The sequence below is a fragment of the Lonchura striata genome, chromosome 3 (assembly GCF_046129695.1).
Source record: "Lonchura striata isolate bLonStr1 chromosome 3, bLonStr1.mat, whole genome shotgun sequence".
Classification (NCBI taxonomy): Eukaryota; Metazoa; Chordata; class Aves; order Passeriformes; family Estrildidae; genus Lonchura; species Lonchura striata.
In genome coordinates this window covers 77,023,830-77,036,167 of record NC_134605.1, presented here as the reverse complement: position 1 = coordinate 77,036,167, position 12,338 = coordinate 77,023,830, and the positions used below count along the sequence as shown (strand labels likewise).

Here is a 12,338-nt window from a genome sequence, read left to right as displayed (position 1 = left end):
ACTTACAAAAGATTCTAAATTTTCTTTTCAGTGTGAATTAATCACTTTAGTACATTATATTCCAGGATGGTCATTATTTATTTCTATTGTTTCCACTCAAAAAAGCTAAATGCATTGGAAGAGAGTCTTTCTGCTGTGCTTGGCTTCTTTGAATTGTTGGACAAGTCTGAAAAGAAACTGGAAGCAGGCTGCTATTGCCCATTCAAGATTTCCCCTGGGACACAAAGGAAGGAAAATCTTGGAAAAGACAAAATAGTCGCTCTTGCACTTCCATGCATGTCACCTTAGTGATTATTTTAGGAGTAGAAAAAGTCTTGTCTGCTCTTGCTTGTCCCCCCTTCCTCACAAAGAAGATCTGCACATGCGAGGAGATCAGTAGTCTCCCCTTAAGGAGTCTGCTGAGTCAGCAATAGATTTCCTCACTCAGGTACTATCCCATGAGGACCAGATGACATGTTACATGCAAAAGCCCAGAAGAGAAAATTTAAGGTAAGGCATGTGCAAAGCAATAGGGAAAATTATAATTTAATGATTTTAGCCCTGACCACCTCTAAGTTTACTTAATTAAACTTTCATAAAGATATTTGTGCATTTAGAACGAGGAGAGTTCATCTGTTCCCTCGGAGAACGAGTATCAATTTCATCTGCACCAAATCATAACTAAGAAAGAAACAAAATAGAAATTGAAATGGATCTGCACCACATTTGTGGCAAACAGTATAAATGTTCTTTTAAAAATATCTTTTCAGATTTTAAAACAATGATATCAAGCTATGGAAAGAAATGGCATTAAATATGGATGAATGACAAAAAATGTAACCTGAAACCACTCTCCAGATATGTCATCTACTTACTAGCACATCTGTTTTCCTTTAGGTAAGACAAAAAGATTCTTACTGCATCCCTTTTCAGCCCTTTAATAATGGAATTCATCCTTTTAGAGAAGATATTCGTTTGAATGGAGTTATTATGTCAACCTAACAACCAGTCTTCAAACACTTGAACAAGCATGCATTGCTTAAAAGAATATACAGCACAACTTCTTCATGGAAAAAACCCTGAAGTCACAATAACTTCAATATAATAGGGCATAGCTTAATATTCCACTTGAATTCAGTGACCAAATATCCAATAAGCAGCCATAATGTGATATCTGATTTGGACCCAAGAATATGGTTGATTTTCAATCTTCAGTTTAAATATTTAGTAAGATTGTGTGATTATTTCCTTGGTATTGTGTCTATAAGTCAGTACGCCTTATTTAATGCTGCCTTAATACTTAAATACTTACAATTTTTAAGAATTGTTGGTTTTATATTTGCTTTTTAAATAGTTACATTCATTGTAAAGACTATTTCTAATAAGATAATAATATGGCAAAAATAAACCACATTCATCTATCATGGAAAATGAAACAAATTTTAAAATAATCATTGTGTTTCGGAAAATTTTTCTACAGAACTATAGCAAGAATTTAAATATTGAGAAAAAGCTGAAGCTGCCTGTAGCTTTTCCTTCTCTGTATTTCTAACAGCTTTCACAGAAGTGCTCATCTAGTTAGACTATGCCAAGATGTGAGTTTTCTTCTGTATTGTGTGAAAAGGAATTTTGCAGCTCTTAAATCTAATTTTTAGGAAAACATTTGGTGGGAGTGTCAAACCAGCTCCCTTTAGAGAAAATATAAAAGTTTTTTTTTTTTTGGTTTGAACTTCCAGTTTTCTTTCACAAATTACTAATTAAGCTTTCAGAGCTTGAGGATAGAGTTTCCCTGCAGTGTGACCTCAGTAGTGTACTTCAGTAAGTCACTGTCTAAGAAAGCATGCAATACAAGCTTCTTCCTTATATGCTACATCGAGTGATGATATCCTACTCTGGTTTTTAATTTCAAACTTTGTTAACACTCAAAAAGGGGTAAAAAACACCCAATCCTTTCCTCACTCTGGGTCACTATTTTTTGAATCACTTGAACCAGAAGTTCTCTGCCAAAATTTTTGTTTTGAATCAAATGACCTCTCAAGAAGAAAATAAATGTGACTCCTCAGTGGCATGCCACCTCAGTTACTGGACCACACAAGGCTTTTCAAGGCTTGAGCTGTCTGCTTACCAGTGCTCTATAAAGTTTTATATAATGTCTCCTTTCATAATCAGGACTTAGCCAAATATATGTGCCAGTCTGGTAAGAAACGAATAAAGCCGATGCAAAAACTATTTCAAGTGGGTATATCCAATACTAAATGTCACATTTTACTGGTTGACAAACATTATCACTTCATTTCACAGTACAGTAAACAACTCATAAGTCACTGGCTAATTTGATTGACAGTAGCCTTGGGCATTCTTTAGAAATCATTTAATATACTGCACTGAGTCAGACTTTCAGAGTAATTGACCTCAAAAATATGAAAAAAAGTCCTATAGTCTGCTTAAAATGAAGGGAAAGAGGGAAACCAAAAATGTGAGAACAATAAATTATAGAAATTTCTCATTTGAGTGAGTAACAGCTTTAATAGCTTTCTTTAAGAACTGAGTGCACTCAATTGAACATCTGCTTTCCAGCTGTGTATATTGATATATTACCAGGGTTTTATCCTCTTCTACTTTAAATATATCCATAAGTTTTTCAGAGCTCCACTACCTGAGTTTCTGACAATGCCTTGATTGTGAAAGATATAAAAATGTCAAAAATTCTGTAGGCCATTTTATGCCCAGGATATTATTTTTCAATTGAATTCAAAGACAGATGTCTATGAACAATTAAACCATTCTCCAATCACACCTTGTTCCAGCTGGGATCATAGAATTAAAAGGAAATAAGCCATCATGATTCACTTATTGCCAGAGTACCTAGTGTTTCCTGTACTGCTGATAGATTCTTATTAAACAATTCTGTCAATGGAAAATGAATATTGTCCACTGCTTGAACTTCTAAAGTTAGTTCTTTGATATTAAATTTGATTTTCTTCTCTTATAATAATTCATAGACTTAGTGACTGGCTTCAGAAATTCCCATTAGATGGAGATTATGTTATCTAAAGCTTAGTAAATCCCACGTCAGGTCTCAGGGACTTTAGCTGTAAAGCAGAACACTGAAAAGACCTGTAGTGAGAAGAGGAACTAGCTAATAAAAAAAAAAAAATGTAGCCTGGTGACTCTTCTATTAAAGGAGATGTGGAAAATGTTTACTTCTATCCCCCCACCTTAATATGAAGTTACCTTTTTCAACTCCCTTTGCCACTGTTTCTTGCTTGGCAGCCACAAAGCTCAGGCTTAGTAAGTCTGCAGCAAGGGGCCAAATATGTGCCTATGAACCAAAATATCATCAGTATGTTTATGTTTTAGTGCTTCAGAACAGCTATACTCCCATTCATGTGGGGAACATTTAATTTCTAGACTATGCCAAGAAAGGTTGCTAATAAAATATTTCTGCACTTTGTAGATAGACAGTTTGTGATAGGTTATATATTTTGAAAGAAATATATGCTCTCACCATTTCCCATGGACACAATAGAGCAGACACAAGCAGCCTTTGTTTCCAAAAGCTGTTATAAAATTGAAAGAAAAAGCTACTGATTGATATGTTTAATTTTATTAAATGGTACCAAAGAAACATGATTGCATCTTTCAGAAACACTAGCAATTAAAAAGGATGCGTTAAAGTGTGTAAGATAAATCTCCCAGGCTTGATAAGTTTTTGCAAAAGATTGATACATATTAAAATCCTGACTATGGAAATTACAATTAAGTGAGAAGTAATTTTCTTTAAAATGTTGAGATTCTCAATATATCAGAGAATTGAAATATAAATCCTAAAGACTGACAAAAAAATTTATGCAAATGTCCTTCTTTGTACCATGAAAAATCTGTACTCAGTGCACTGGTTTATATTACACACTTCTTGCATATATTTATGCACACTCAAATTGAAAGAAAAAAAAAAAAGGTCAGCTTATGCTCACAGGCCCCAAGCAAGCAAATCCTATAAGCATGTGCTTAAGTTCAGCAGAGGAATAATAATGTCAACATGAAGAAAACTCCACATATGTTTAGGTGATTTAAATGTCCACAGGTTCAGGGTAGTTTTATTTAGGATATCTTCTCTTGTAGCAGTGAGCACTAACATGACTTTCATTTTCCTTCCATAGACCCACAGTTTATAACAGAAAAGAAATTAGTAAGGCCAGGCAACTCTTTGCATAGATATTAGTTTATACAACAGCAGTTTTCCCTTGTGTCCATCCCATTCCACTCTCTCTATGTCTCCCTGTCTCACTGCCACCCTCCTCTCAAATTCATCTTGTATTTTAACCAAAAAATGCCAGGACACACAGGCTCAGATATGTTTAAAAATCAAGAATAATGTAAACATGTGATTGGACCAAATGTATGAATTTGGTCAAAATTTGCTCAACATATATCTTTCAGAAAGAAGTACTGAAGTAGCACTTCAAGAGTTAACAAATTTTTTCTAATTTTTTACCTGAAGTAGTCATATTCCAGTTTCTGAAAGGAAGAATTCTGATTTTCTTTGTTGCATAGGCTGCATTTTTTTCAGTGTTGAATTAAGGATAAAATTTATAATGAAAAAAAATAGGAAAAAAAAAATTAATTCTTCCTGTTCACTTCATCTCCATCTGGATCCAACTAGGAGTTTAGCATTCACAATGCTGCTTAATAAAAGCCAATCAAACTCAAATGAAGGGTCATTATAATGATATAGAATACTTCCATCTAGAGATTCTTGCATTTATCATAGAGTGTGTGTGGGGTTGTGGGGAACTGAAACATGGAAAATTAAAGCAAAGCAGCAATTTTCACACAAAATATAAATGGCAGAAAAAGAAATTTCAGAATTCCTGAGATTTTTGAAACACATACTAAACCTCAGACACTGCTTCAGTTCAAGCCACTCAGCTGAATTTAAGGCTTCAGAAATTATACCTGGATATTCAATTGAATTGAAAGTTGTTCTCTCTAGATATGAAATACCTGAAAATTTTGCTAAATCTGGAGTAAATCAGCCTGGCTGATGAAGGAAAGAATATTTCCTTAAGAAACTGCTTATTCTTTCTTCCAGACCTGTTATCTTTCATGAAAAGATACGTGATATTTATTGCTTTCACTTCAGTCCTCTGAATTACCTTTTTTCCCCCCCTCCTCATTTATCTTGAAAAATAAATTCAGAGATATGGTTGACAATCACGTCCTTTATAACAGTTTCAAATGCTACTAATTTGTACCCAGTAATGGATCTTCTTGTTCTGAGGATATAAAAATTGCATTATTTATATTTTACAAAGTATACTATGAGATACCAGGATGGAACATGCACACTTAAGTTGCTCTAAACTTCTTCTGCAGAACTTTTTTTAGTTAACTAAAGAAAAATTTCTCCATAGGTTTACTGGGAGCTTAGATATACTCACTCTTTCAAGTCTCCCCACATATAATGTTCACAGAATTCACAGAATAATATGTGATAATATAATGTTATCATGGTGGACTTAAAAATCTTTGCTAAAATGCCAATACAAAGCAGAAGCTTTGTCTTATTTTAAATATTCTATTAAAAATATTTATTGAGCTATTAGTGTTTAAAGTAATGTGTGATCCCTGAGCATTAAAAGGCTCAACATTTTCTAAATTAGTATCACTGAATGGTATTGTTTGTATGATTGGACAAGATCTGTCAAGAATTCTTAGTTGATATTGATTAGGATTATTGATAAAAATCATGTTATATGATATAATATAGATTTACATTTATCTGACAGAAAAGAGAGAGTCTGATAAATATTTTCTAGTTTAACATCTGAAATCAGGGTGGTGACATCCTAATTGGCATTCAGAGGAATATTGAGGTAGAAAAGTGTTGCTGCAGGAGTGAATGTCCACAGTGTGAAAGATTTACACTTACATCTGGGAAAGTCACGGCACATTGGATGAGCTCCAGCAGGTAAGAAACCACTGTGTGGGAAAGGCAAATAATTGTATGTCACAGGATCAAAGGAGCTCTTGAAATGTTAGAGGAAATTACTACATGAGTTTAGAAGAAAGGTTTCTTCCCTCGTGGAAAGCTTCACTGGCTGTCGTATGCGGCCAGTAAAAGAGAAGCTGCCTGTTCTAAAAATGTCGCGAGGCTATTGCCAAAGCCATTAGGGAAGCAGGTTGCAGCACAGAGATCACCATGCTCTTTGGCATGTGAAGGAGACTTACAACATGAGGTTTCAAACTGAAGAAAACTCCCACAGGAGCTGAGAGCTAAAGAAAGATTCATTTATTTTGTATAGAGGTAGGATAGGGTTTCTTTTAGCAAATGGTTTGAGGTTTGCACCTAAGCATCAAAGCAGAATTTTGTAAGGAGTATAGGAGGATGTACTTTACTGTTTTGTTGAATTTTTGCAAATAAAATTTGATTTGGTTAATATACCTCTCATCATCCATTGTTTCTATAGCCATATCCTGCAGAAAGTTTTAAAAAATTAAAGGTTTCAAGTTAAACTAATCCTTTCACACCCTGAGATAGCCCAGATGTTGATTAAACTGCCTTCAACATGCAATCAGGTGTTAAATTTAAAGTCTATGGCAAAAGCCAAATGAAAAACTTTTCCTGCCTACAAAAGCAGGAGCTTGCCAGGATATTTATCAAGGTAGCAAAAGTCAGGCAAGTAGGAATTTAAAAATGAAATACCAACTGCAGGATTTGGAGTTTTGAAATTCCTTGAGATTAGTCTCTCTTGGTTTCTCTTGAAATTAATGATGGCAACAGAACTGATTTAGATGAGCATATAGTGAGTTTAGCCAAGAGAAAGCCTTCAAATCCTGCTCTATGAACACCTAATCCTGAGAGATTAAATTACAAAAAGCATTTGTAGCATTCTTTTTTCAGCTTTCTTCCCATGGAGCTATACCCTAACAAAACAAACAATCATTTTGCAAGAATGAACTTGTGAAAGAAAAAGGAGTCTCAATTCTCTGGTGCAAGTTTGCTACATTCTTTAAAATAGTATTTGAGATAATGATTTTATGTGTTACTACATAAGTACAGAGTCTGTGTAAGGAAATATGCACATGCTCACTACAACAGAAGATGCTAATAATGTACTTTAATAAACTCCTGTTGTTTTTAGAGTAATTGCAGCTAACTCTAACCAAAATGTCCTGTCTGTGAATGCAGTTATTTGGTTCAAAATATGATTAATAACTACCCAGCTAATACACCTCGAAAAAAATTTATTTAATGATCACAAATATCAATAATGTAGTGAGTTTATGTAATTAAACCACTTTTGAAACCTTATGTTGAGCCATGCCTCCACTTATCACAGTGTGTAGAATATTCAGATGAGAAGCCTGGAAGAGACCTCAGAGTTGTTTGAGAGTGGACTAACCTGAAAGGACATGCACCAGGTCCTGACCCTTGGCCTTAGGGCCAGATGATGGTGACCAATTTCTTTTATCTTTTGATGTAGATTACCTTTCCTTCCAGGGCTTTACAGATCTTAATGAATTTTCAGAAGACACTTTTGTGCAAAGCAAATCTATTACACCTCTCCTAAAATCTATTATGGTTTGAGAGTGAGAACACTGAACAATGCAGTTGCTCCCGCTTTTTGTCCAAATACTGCATACTGCTACATTGAATGTATATGTATATGGTATTTGTTGTCTTTAGTTGAACTTTTGTTTTCTTTTTAAATAAGCATTCTTGATTATGAGGACAAAACACTGTAAGTGCAGGAATAAAATAAAGTTTTTTTAAGTCACATTTTTTCCCTTTCTTTTAAATAAGGTTTCAAAATTCCAAAGCAGCATTGTCTTTGACAATGGCATCATGTTTAGTGTTACATCATCTGTCATGTGATATTAATCTTTACACCTTTTTTAAGCTTTTTACAAATTTAAAATTCTGACTTCAAATTTCTGTCTCTTTTTGTAATATGCAGGTTCATGGGTAAAAACAGAGACTTTGAAGAAAAATTCATGGAATGAGGCTGATACTGAAACCTTACAGAATCACAGTAGCAAAATATGAAAGAATTTAGTGAACTAGATGATTACAAAATAAATCAGTCTTCTTCCTCTCCTTCTGGAATTCAGTGTTTATTATATAATACCTATTCATCATGCTTTTTAGTTAAACAAGGTAGTTACATTCTAGTTATGTCAAATTGGAAAAGGATATTGCTGCTATTTACAAATTTCTGACAAATTGTGAGTCGTTCATTAACTATAGAGGTTTCTGCAGTTCAAACAACATACTTCTTCTACTGGAAATGAGAAGTGAATGTTCTGTCTGTATCACTTTATTGTTTACCTGGCTTTCATTATATGCTCTTTAACCTGATAAAAATTAACTGAAACAGGGTTTTTTAAAGTTCTGTTTCCCTAGCAATCAATAGAGAAAATGAAACTGAAGGGAACAACCTAAGGAAAAAGAGGAACTTTAATATGAATAAATTCACTCTCCACTGTTCATGTAACTAAGGAAATAGGAGAAAAGGGATTTAAAATGGGAACCAGAAAGAAATAAAATGCTAAGCATCACTGAAAGAAGAAGTGTGTATTTTCTTATATATAAAAGGAAAAAGTGTAATAGAAGCAGTAGACATGACAAGGAAAGTATAGTCTGGTCTTAAGTCTGGGCTTCCTGTCAGAAAGTTGTAGTGCTTGCAGTATTATTGGGGAAAAAAACAGCTCCTCTACATAATTACTCTTGAGGAGTTAATAAAGAATTTGAGGGAAAAACCTTTCAATCTGCCTCATTTCCATTCCCTCAAGTTTTAAAATAGAAAGTTTGAGCTCTTGTGTCCTGTGATTTTTCAAAGTAAGTGCAATCCAATATACCAGAAATCACAGTAGAAAACACATTTTCCCGAAGTTTTCAGCTGTTTAGAGAGTCAACAGATTTTGATAATGCATATAAATATTCTTTATCATTTTAATAGCTTAAATGTCAAAATGCCTCATCTGCTTAGCTTGTAAAGTCTCCTTTTCCTTGGCAAACCTTTCCAACAGAACTACGGTATAGATAAATAAATGAATGAATACATAAGTGCTAACTTAGAGCAAGTGAGTGTATTTTGTTTTGAGATTCACAGTGCAAAATTAGAAATATTTTTCATTTTTATCCCAATTAGAGCATAATCTTAGAAAAACTAAGACTAGATTCCTCGTGCTTCCTTATTTTTTCCTCCAATTTTCAGGGTGCTCTTGTATATACACCAACCACAGAAGCCCTTCTTTATGGTGATGCTTTCACCTCTCTGTTCACATATTCTAGGTTTTAAAACAAGCTATCTATAAACAGGGGCAATTTTTTGATGATAAAATGGTTACATACTACTACGAACAGTTTCGCCTCTAAATTTGATTGTTGAATGCCCTACATAATATATTTTAAAGCCAACAAGACATTCCACTTTAAATCTTTTTATGCTTTAAAAAGAGAGAAAAACCATCTACACTTTTCCTCTTTACCCTAGTTCTCAGCTAAAGGCACAGACTAAATTAAATATGGCTTTTTGTTCTTACTCTTCACAAAGTGCAAAAAGGCATTTAAAACTTTTTGAACTCTTGCAAATGCCTTTAGAACCTTTGCCTTATTCACTTCAAATACGGTAAAAAAATTATTCAATAGTATTAGCTGTGACCTGTTAAGTTTGAGGTCAACATTACTTGCAAACAAAACTCCAAAATAAAATGCAGTTAAAGATTTTTGTTCCTTTACAAAGTATTCTGATCTGCCCATTTTGTGTAATGTTTGTGTGATGTTATATCCATGCTTCATATATACTTTGAAAAACATCTGTGACAATACATGAAATGTGCCTGATATTTTTAGATCTGTCCCTACTTCTATGTAAACACCTTTCTGCCTCCTCTGAGATAATAATTTTCATATTTGACCTGCACAATAGCACCTCCTGTTTTGGGAAATAATATGCTATAGCTCCTGTAAACCTCATCCCTCTTACTAAAGTCTAAAATATCTTCCAGCCATTGTTTTGCTAAGTGTTCTCTGCCTCTGGAGGAGTCTTGATAACACAATTCAGATCTGCTTTCAAGATCCTCACCTTAGGCCAATTACATTCTAATTGCATGACTTTATGATTTCTTTGGAAAGGAGAAGTAAAGCACTTCGTATTACATTTTTTCATAGTTTGAGGGGGAGGTGACATGCAGAAGATATAAGCATTACACGCTAAAATTGTGTGGACATTTTGTTTAAATAAATGTGACAACGCAAAATCAATGTTTATTATGCATAATGGTACTCAGTGAATCACTATTAAGGTTTTAAAAGTGTTAATTTAAATATTTTATTACATTTTGCCATGATGTAGGTATGGTAAACTGTTACAGAATATTTTTTTGTGATTTTTTTGTTATTATTTTTTTGTTTCATTTCCACTTTAATTCATATTTTTTTATAAAAGATAATGTTTTAAAGCAACCTTGTGATCAGGAGGGAAATATTGAGAAGACATTTTATAAAAGTAGATGTGTAGGAGTTAGAGACAAACACTAATCCTGGAAGAGAAAACAAACAGATTTAAACTGCAAAAAAAGTGACAACTACTCACAATAAAGGTTATAAGAGTAATAAATCTTCAGAGCATTTTTCTTAAAAGCATGGTAGAGTGTTCATCCTCTCAAATTTTTATATTGCTTCTCAGGGTCCTTCTAATTGTCTTCAGTTTACAGTTGGAACAAACTGTAATAGAGCTGTGCTGACTTGGCAAACAGTGATAGAAATAAGTTCCATGCCCTCAAACATTTTCTCTGAGTATTAACAATCCCTATCCATGCTGTGAACCAAACACATAAAAAAATGTAATAAGACAGAGAAACAATAGGAATAGAAAAACAATCAAGCATTTTTATACATGATGCTATCGCTATAATTTCTACTCTTTATATGTCTTAGAACATAAAACAAGAACCTTTGTCTTTTTATAATTTTAATTATTTGGATAGAAACCCTTTTTTAAATCTCCAGACAGACAGAAATCATAGCCCGAACCCTAAATGATCACACTTAATAAGAATTTGAATCTGAATATTTTTATAATTTTAATTGCTTGGATAGAAACTCTTTTGCTGTTATCTTTAAAGCTGCCCAAAATGACATAGTATATGTATTTTTTTCAATCACATATTAAATTTCCCAGTTGCCAAGATTTATCAACTTAAAAAAGAAATCAGAAATTGGGAAAAGACATCTCTGCATTGCCTTTGAAAATAGCCCATCTAAGTTGTATTCCTGGATATTGAAAGAAAAATTTTCATCTTATCATTATTATGAAGACAAAATCAATATATTCATTTCAGAATGCATAACTTAAAAAGTTACTATAATTTATGATCTTCGGAGAGCTGAAAAACTAATACATAGTATTTTTTAGTAATAAAAGATAAAAAATATACTCATAAAAAATGCCTTTAATGAAAATTTCCAAAGATGGACTGTGATAAGCATTGCTCTGCCTATCCTTACTACACAATTTTTTTGAGATCTTAAAGAAGGGATTTCTACATTAAGTGTAAAAATTAGAAAAGAAAGTCTTTTTTCAGTGAGTTTTTTGAGCAAGCACACAGCACCATGCAGAAACAATAAAGAACAACATAAAGAATGTAAACCAAATTTTAATTTGAATTCTCCATATGCTAAATGAGAGCCAAATAACCAGGTGTGTGCATATATATGTGCATACACATATAAGTGTTCCACATTTCAAACCTAACATGTTATGGCAGGAACACTTTTATGTAATTTTGTGAGGTTTTTAAAAGGCAAAAATCTTCATGCATAAGAAAAACAAAATCAGCTAACACACCACCATCACCTCTACCAATTGCATACCTTCATTGCAGTATACTTCCAGCTTACGTGACCTGACCTCTTACTGACCTTAGAAAGAAATTTTAGTTTATTTTAACATGTTACAGAAATTATTTAAATATATAGGCCCGCTAAAGTCTCCTTAGTAATATTCTTCCTCCTATTTCAGAGAATATATGAAGCATATTTCTCATAACCTCCTGAATTTCAATGAATATATGCCCAAAGTGACCTAAATTCTTTCCACTTCTAAGTACAATTCATAGACTGCCTGAAGAGCTAATCAGACTGAAAGCAATAATTTTCTAGATGAAATCCTACCCCCTTATGCTGCTTTGTTTCTTACCTCAGAAGAACCAGGATTTTGTTTTCTATTTCTAGTGGGTTGGCTTTTTTTCTATGATAGAAAAATGAGGAAAATACTTAGAGCAATATAGAAATAGGATGAATGCTACAAATCTTGTTTTAAACAAAATCAAATTGTGTAGCTATACAA

The 12,338-nt window shown here is 33.2% G+C and overlaps 1 long non-coding RNA gene across 1 annotated transcript; it reads left to right on the top strand.

Annotated features, from left to right (window-relative positions):
• Positions 1-389: 389 nt before the first annotated feature.
• LOC116183484 (uncharacterized) lies at positions 390-8,077 on the top strand. The gene is made up of 3 exons (XR_004148119.2): positions 390-489; positions 750-876; positions 7,944-8,077. It is a non-coding gene; the product is annotated as an uncharacterized LOC116183484 (long non-coding RNA).
• Positions 8,078-12,338: the final 4,261 nt, after the last annotated feature.